This window comes from Schistocerca americana, unplaced genomic scaffold (assembly GCF_021461395.2).
Source record: "Schistocerca americana isolate TAMUIC-IGC-003095 unplaced genomic scaffold, iqSchAmer2.1 HiC_scaffold_1580, whole genome shotgun sequence".
In the NCBI taxonomy this organism is placed as follows: domain Eukaryota; kingdom Metazoa; phylum Arthropoda; class Insecta; order Orthoptera; family Acrididae; genus Schistocerca; species Schistocerca americana.
Window position 1 is genome coordinate 17501 of NW_025725667.1, and position 7500 is coordinate 25000.

The 7500-nt window shown below is 53.0% G+C and overlaps 2 non-coding genes across 2 annotated transcripts; both read left to right on the forward strand.

The window, feature by feature from the left end:
* The first annotated feature begins 4639 nt into the window (after positions 1-4639).
* Positions 4640-6549, forward strand: LOC124570091. The gene has a single exon (XR_006971483.1). It is a non-coding gene; the product is annotated as a small subunit ribosomal RNA (ribosomal RNA).
* Positions 6550-6901: 352 nt separating this feature from the next.
* Positions 6902-7056, forward strand: LOC124570089. The gene has a single exon (XR_006971481.1). It is a non-coding gene; the product is annotated as a 5.8S ribosomal RNA (ribosomal RNA).
* The last annotated feature ends 444 nt before the right edge of the window (positions 7057-7500 follow it).

A 7500-nucleotide genomic window follows, 5' to 3' on the forward strand; every position in this document is an offset into this window, starting at 1 on the left:
TAGTTTCGACTGGAACCGGATTAAACGTATACACGGCGCTGATTAGTAATAGATAGAGCCATCAGAATACAGATAATGTATACAACTGTCCGTATACATGCTGAAAGACTCTGCTCACAATCACACGTCAGCCAGACACTCTTATCACGCACTACTCTCTGCCTGTAACAGGCACACAGACAATATCTAAGCACCAGCATGGAACAACACCCAGTGCATCCTCTCTGCCACATTAGACAATCCACACTATCATAACCAGACCGGGAGGTCCACTCGGAAAACAGAATATCCCACCCTTCCGACAACCACCATTGCTCAGCTAAGCCACCAACACCCACACATGTCCTACACAGGGGTGCACCCAACATCACAATACTGCCTCCTGTCACACCACACAAACAATGGCACGAATGAAAGACACAGGTCTGCCACAAGCATGGAATCAGAGCGCCGCCTGTTATGAGCCAAAGGTGCACCCTGACGTGGCAAATCAGATGATGCCGCAGTCATTTACTTACGATAATCACAATCAACAAACCAGCCCCCCCCCCCCCCGAAAACACCTTTCCTTACAACAATGTGTGCCTTAACCTAACCCGTATTGTGCCTTAACCTAACCCGTATTGTGCCTTAACCTAACCCGTATTGTGCCTTAACCTAACCCATATTGCGCCTTAACCTAACCCATATTGCGCCTTAACCTAACCCATATTGCGCCTTAACCTAACCCATATTGCGCCTTAACCTAACCCATATTGTGCCTTAACCTAACCTATATTGTACCTTAACCTAACCCATATTGTACCTTAACCTAACCCATATTGTACCTTAACCTAACCTATATTGTACCTTAACCTAACCTATATTGTACCTTAACCTAACCTATATTGGGCCTTAACCTAACCTATATTGGGCCTTAACCTAACCTATATTGGGCCTTAACCTAACCTATATTGGGCCTTAACCTAACCTATATTGGGCCTTAACGTAACCCACGTTGCGCCTTAACCTAACCTATATTGTACCTTAACCTAACCCATATTGTACCTTAACCTAACCTATATTGGGCCTTAACCTAACCTATATTGGGCCTTAACCTAACCTATATTGGGCCTTAACCTAACCTATATTGGGCCTTAACGTAACCCACGTTGCGCCTTAACGTAACCCACGTTGCGCCTTAACGTAACCCACGTTGCGCCTTAACGTAACCCACGTTGCGCCTTAACGTAACCCACGTTGCGCCTTAACGTAACCCACGTTGCGCCTTAACCTAACCCATATTGCGCCTTAACCTAACCCATATTGCGCCTTAACCTAACCCATATTGCGCCTTAACCTAACCCATATTGTACCTTAACCTAACCTATATTGTACCTTAACCTAACCTATATTGTACCTTAACCTAACCTATATTGGGCCTTAACCTAACCTATATTGGGCCTTAACCTAACCTATATTGGGCCTTAACCTAACCTATATTGGGCCTTAACCTAACCTATATTGGGCCTTAACGTAACCCACGTTGCGCCTTAACGTAACCCACGTTGCGCCTTAACGTAACCCACGTTGCGCCTTAACGTAACCCACGTTGCGCCTTAACGTAACCCACGTTGCGCCTTAACGTAACCCACGTTGCGCCTTAACCTAACCCATATTGCGCCTTAACCTAACCCATATTGCGCCTTAACCTAACCCATATTGCGCCTTAACCTAACCCATATTGTGCCTTAACCTAACCTATATTGTACCTTAACCTAACCCATATTGTACCTTAACCTAACCTATATTGTACCTTAACCTAACCTATATTGTACCTTAACCTAACCTATATTGTACCTTAACCTAACCCATATTGCGCCTTAACCTAACCCATATTGCGCCTTAACCTAACCCATATTGCGCCTTAACCTAACCCATATTGCGCCTTAACCTAACCCATATTGCGCCTTAACCTAACCCATATTGCGCCTTAACCTAACCCATATTGCGCCTTAACCTAACCCATATTGCGCCTTAACCTAACCCATATTGCGCCTTAACCTAACCCATATTGTACCTTAACCTAACCCATATTGTACCTTAACCTAACCTATATTGTACCTTAACCTAACCTATATTGTACCTTAACCTAACCTATATTGTACCTTAACCTAACCTATATTGGGCCTTAACCTAACCTATATTGGGCCTTAACCTAACCTATATTGGGCCTTAACCTAACCTATATTGGGCCTTAACCTAACCTATATTGGGCCTTAACGTAACCCACGTTGCGCCTTAACGTAACCCACGTTGCGCCTTAACGTAACCCACGTTGCGCCTTAACGTAACCCACGTTGCGCCTTAACGTAACCCACGTTGCGCCTTAACGTAACCCACGTTGCGCCTTAACGTAACCCACGTTGCGCCTTAACCCAACACACGTTGCGCCTTAACCCAACACACGTTGGGCCTTAACCCAACACACGTTGGGCCTTAACCCAACACACGTTGGGCCTTAACCCAACACACGTTGGGCCTTAACCCAACACACGTTGGGCCTTAACCCAACACACGTTGGGCCTTAACCCAACACACGTTGGGCCTTAACCCAACACACGTTGGGCCTTAACCCAACACACGTTGGGCCTTAACCCAACACACGTTGGGCCTTAACCCAACACACGTTGGGCCTTAACCCAACACACGTTGGGCCTTAACCCAACACACGTTGGGCCTTAACCCAACACACGTTGGGCCTTAACCCAACACACGTTGGGCCTTAACCCAACACACGTTGGGCCTTAACCCAACACACGTTGGGCCTTAACCCAACACACGTTGGGCCTTAACCCAACACACGTTGGGCCTTAACCCAACACACGTTGGGCCTTAACCCAACACACGTTGGGCCTTAACCCAACACACGTTGGGCCTTAACCCAACACACGTTGGGCCTTAACCTGCTCTGTAATTGTCATACGACGCGTTAAATTAGTGTGGTGTTGCCTAACTGCAACCCCCGCAATATAGTTTGCTACTCGCACTGCCTGGTCCCCAGAGTATCGCTTCATGTTAAACACCTTGCAGCTATACACTGTAATGCGGATGGCAGCAGGACGTACATGCTCAATGCCCTTCGCAGTTGTTCATTGGCATTTGCATGGCGAAGCACAGCCTACGTTGTGGTACGGCGTGTGTCAACTGTCCGCTGATGTTGTACGTCCAAATCACACACTGTACTGCACATTGGTCCTCATGTACTGAATGATACATCGTGGTACATGTGTGACCGTACCACGACTGCGCCAACAACGGCGAACCATACGGTCCAAATATTGTGCACTCAGCTACGTGTCGTCTCCCTATAAGAGCTGGATTGCAGTATGGTATGCCGTGGATGGCGATCAGCATGAGCCGTCTGTTGATGTAGTGGCGCGTGTTGTCAGACGTAGTCGTCTCTTCTCACACACCGTGATAGCATGGTGCACCGCGTTCCACATCTGCGACATGCGACAGAGGCCGGTTGACAGTCGTTCGCGCAATGGACATCGCATACGTACGGGGGCCACCTTCCACGTGTTCGCGAAGCGTGCACATGTTGTTGCGTGTATGTGGGCAGACATAGTGTGTCGTGACACCTGACACAGGCATGCAACAATCGTTGAATTTGCAAATGGCGATGGACGTCTACGTTTGCTGGTGACGTTACGCAAATGAACAACTGGTAAACGGTTGTGGTGCGGTTGTTCTCGCTAGAGGTGAATCAGTGATGGCGACGATCGGTTGAGCTACCAACCGGTTGTTTCAGCGATACCCACCATGCCCACGAACGTGAATGGCATGTGGGTGTGAAGCGATACGCGGCGGTGGCTGGGTGGGACCGTCCCCGGCCGGTGAGGGGGGGCCTCCCGGCGTGCTGGCCGCGCGGTGCGTGGGCGCACGCGCTACAGCCGGCTGGTGGGGGCGGCCAGTGGCAGGCGCGCCGGCCGACGGAGGCGGCAGGCGGCGCAGCTGCGCGCCGGCGCACCCTGCACGCGGCGCCGTGCGGCCAAAGTAGGTCCTCGCGGGCCCGGTGCGAAGCGCGGTGGACATCTGCAGTGTGCTGGTCCGATTGAGGACTGTGTGCGCTGAGGATGCGCCGCCGCCCGGCGCTCGGCGCCGCGACGCCGTCTGCTGCTCGGTCGCCTCTGCGGTTCTCGCAGGTGGTTTGTATCGCAGCTGTGCGGACGTGTTGGCGCGTGCGCTGTGCTGGGAGAGTTCGCTTCGGCACCCAAGTGGGGCTTTTGTCCTTCTGTGGCGCTGGCGTTGGAGCTGCCGGCCACCGTAGGTGGCGCGTGTTGTCTCCCGCCGGCAATGCCACGACAGCACGCTCCCGGGCCTCTGTCGGCAGCGGCAAGCTCAGTTGGGAGCACGGGTGGTCGCACCTAAAGCGTCTACTCGCCAAACTCCGGGCGATTGCGCCTCTCTCGAACCCGACCAAGTACTTAGGACGGCGCTGCGCGCCGCCGGGACCTGAGAGGGTTTCGAGGTGTATTGTGCAGGGGAGCTCAGCCTCCTCCTGTTTGCAGAATAATTGAGCGGACGCTTGCGTGTTCGCGCGGGCCCCCGGGACACACTCCCGGGCGGCCGGCTGCTCAGCTCTAGTTGACGCAGCTCCCTGGTTGATCCTGCCAGTAGTCATATGCTTGTCTCAAAGATTAAGCCATGCATGTCTCAGTACAAGCCGCATTAAGGTGAAACCGCGAATGGCTCATTAAATCAGTTATGGTTCCTTAGATCGTACCCACGTTACTTGGATAACTGTGGTAATTCTAGAGCTAATACATGCAAACAGAGTCCCGACCAGAGATGGAAGGGACGCTTTTATTAGATCAAAACCAATCGGTCGGCTCGTCCGGTCCGTTTGCCTTGGTGACTCTGAATAACTTTGGGCTGATCGCACGGTCCTCGTACCGGCGACGCATCTTTCAAATGTCTGCCTTATCAACTGTCGATGGTAGGTTCTGCGCCTACCATGGTTGTAACGGGTAACGGGGAATCAGGGTTCGATTCCGGAGAGGGAGCCTGAGAAACGGCTACCACATCCAAGGAAGGCAGCAGGCGCGCAAATTACCCACTCCCGGCACGGGGAGGTAGTGACGAAAAATAACGATACGGGACTCATCCGAGGCCCCGTAATCGGAATGAGTACACTTTAAATCCTTTAACGAGTATCTATTGGAGGGCAAGTCTGGTGCCAGCAGCCGCGGTAATTCCAGCTCCAATAGCGTATATTAAAGTTGTTGCGGTTAAAAAGCTCGTAGTTGGATTTGTGTCCCACGCTGTTGGTTCACCGCCCGTCGGTGTTTAACTGGCATGTATCGTGGGACGTCCTGCCGGTGGGGCGAGCTGAAGGCGTGCGACGCGCCTCGTGCGTGCTCGTGCGTCCCGAGGCGGACCCCGTTGCAATCCTACCAGGGTGCTCTTGAGTGAGTGTCTCGGTGGGCCGGCACGTTTACTTTGAACAAATTAGAGTGCTTAAAGCAGGCAAGCCCGCCTGAATACTGTGTGCATGGAATAATGGAATAGGACCTCGGTTCTATTTTGTTGGTTTTCGGAACCCGAGGTAATGATTAATAGGGACAGGCGGGGGCATTCGTATTGCGACGTTAGAGGTGAAATTCTTGGATCGTCGCAAGACGAACAGAAGCGAAAGCATTTGCCAAGTATGTTTTCATTAATCAAGAACGAAAGTTAGAGGTTCGAAGGCGATCAGATACCGCCCTAGTTCTAACCATAAACGATGCCAGCCAGCGATCCGCCGCAGTTCCTCCGATGACTCGGCGGGCAGCCTCCGGGAAACCAAAGCTTTTGGGTTCCGGGGGAAGTATGGTTGCAAAGCTGAAACTTAAAGGAATTGACGGAAGGGCACCACCAGGAGTGGAGCCTGCGGCTTAATTTGACTCAACACGGGAAACCTCACCAGGCCCGGACACCGGAAGGATTGACAGATTGATAGCTCTTTCTTGATTCGGTGGGTGGTGGTGCATGGCCGTTCTTAGTTGGTGGAGCGATTTGTCTGGTTAATTCCGATAACGAACGAGACTCTAGCCTGCTAACTAGTCGCGTGACATCCTTCGTGCTGTCAGCGATTACTTTTCTTCTTAGAGGGACAGGCGGCTTCTAGCCGCACGAGATTGAGCAATAACAGGTCTGTGATGCCCTTAGATGTTCTGGGCCGCACGCGCGCTACACTGAAGGAATCAGCGTGTCTTCCTAGGCCGAAAGGTCGGGGTAACCCGCTGAACCTCCTTCGTGCTAGGGATTGGGGCTTGCAATTGTTCCCCATGAACGAGGAATTCCCAGTAAGCGCGAGTCATAAGCTCGCGTTGATTACGTCCCTGCCCTTTGTACACACCGCCCGTCGCTACTACCGATTGAATGATTTAGTGAGGTCTTCGGACTGGTACGCGGCATTGACTCTGTCGTTGCCGATGCTACCGGAAAGATGACCAAACTTGATCATTTAGAGGAAGTAAAAGTCGTAACAAGGTTTCCGTAGGTGAACCTGCGGAAGGATCATTACCGACTAGACTGCATGTCTTTCGATGTGCGTGTCGTGTCGCGCAACACGCTACCTGTACGGCTCGCAGTAGCCGTGCGCCGCGTGCGGAACCACGCGTGCGTCTCAAAACTAACGCCAATGTTGTGTGGTACGAGCGCTGAAGCGCTGGAGCGGCTGGCCTGCGGCACCTGGCGCCTGGCGCCGGTTTTGAATGACTTTCGCCCGACTGCCTGTCCGCTCCGGTGTGGAGCCGTACGACGCCCATCGGCCGTGAGGCCGTTGGACACAGAACGCTTGAACAGGGGCCGCCACACGCCTACGTCCCGCCTATGCAACTGTCTTGAAAGAGACAGTGGAAACTCAGAAAAAGATCACCCAGGACGGTGGATCACTCGGCTCGTGGGTCGATGAAGAACGCAGCAAATTGCGCGTCGACATGTGAACTGCAGGACACATGAACATCGACGTTTCGAACGCACATTGCGGTCCATGGATTCCGTTCCCGGGCCACGTCTGGCTGAGGGTCGGCTACGTATACTGAAGCGCGCGGCGTTTGCCCCGCTTCGCAGACCTGGGAGCGTCGCGGCCGCCTGTGGGGCCGGCCGCGCCTCCTTAAACGTGCGATGCGCGCCCGTCGCCTGGCGGTTCGCATACCGGTACTTACTCGGTAGCGTGCACAGCCGGCTGGCGGTGTGGCGTGCGACACCTCGTGCAACGACCTCAGAGCAGGCGAGACTACCCGCTGAATTTAAGCATATTACTAAGCGGAGGAAAAGAAACTAACAAGGATTCCCCCAGTAGCGGCGAGCGAACAGGGAAGAGTCCAGCACCGAACCCCGCAGGCTGCCGCCTGTCGTGGCATGTGGTGTTTGGGAGGGTCCACTACCCCGACGCCTCGCGCCGAGCCCAAGTCCAACTTGAATGAGGCCACGGCCCGTAGAGGGTGCCAGGCCCGTAGCGGCCGGTGCGAG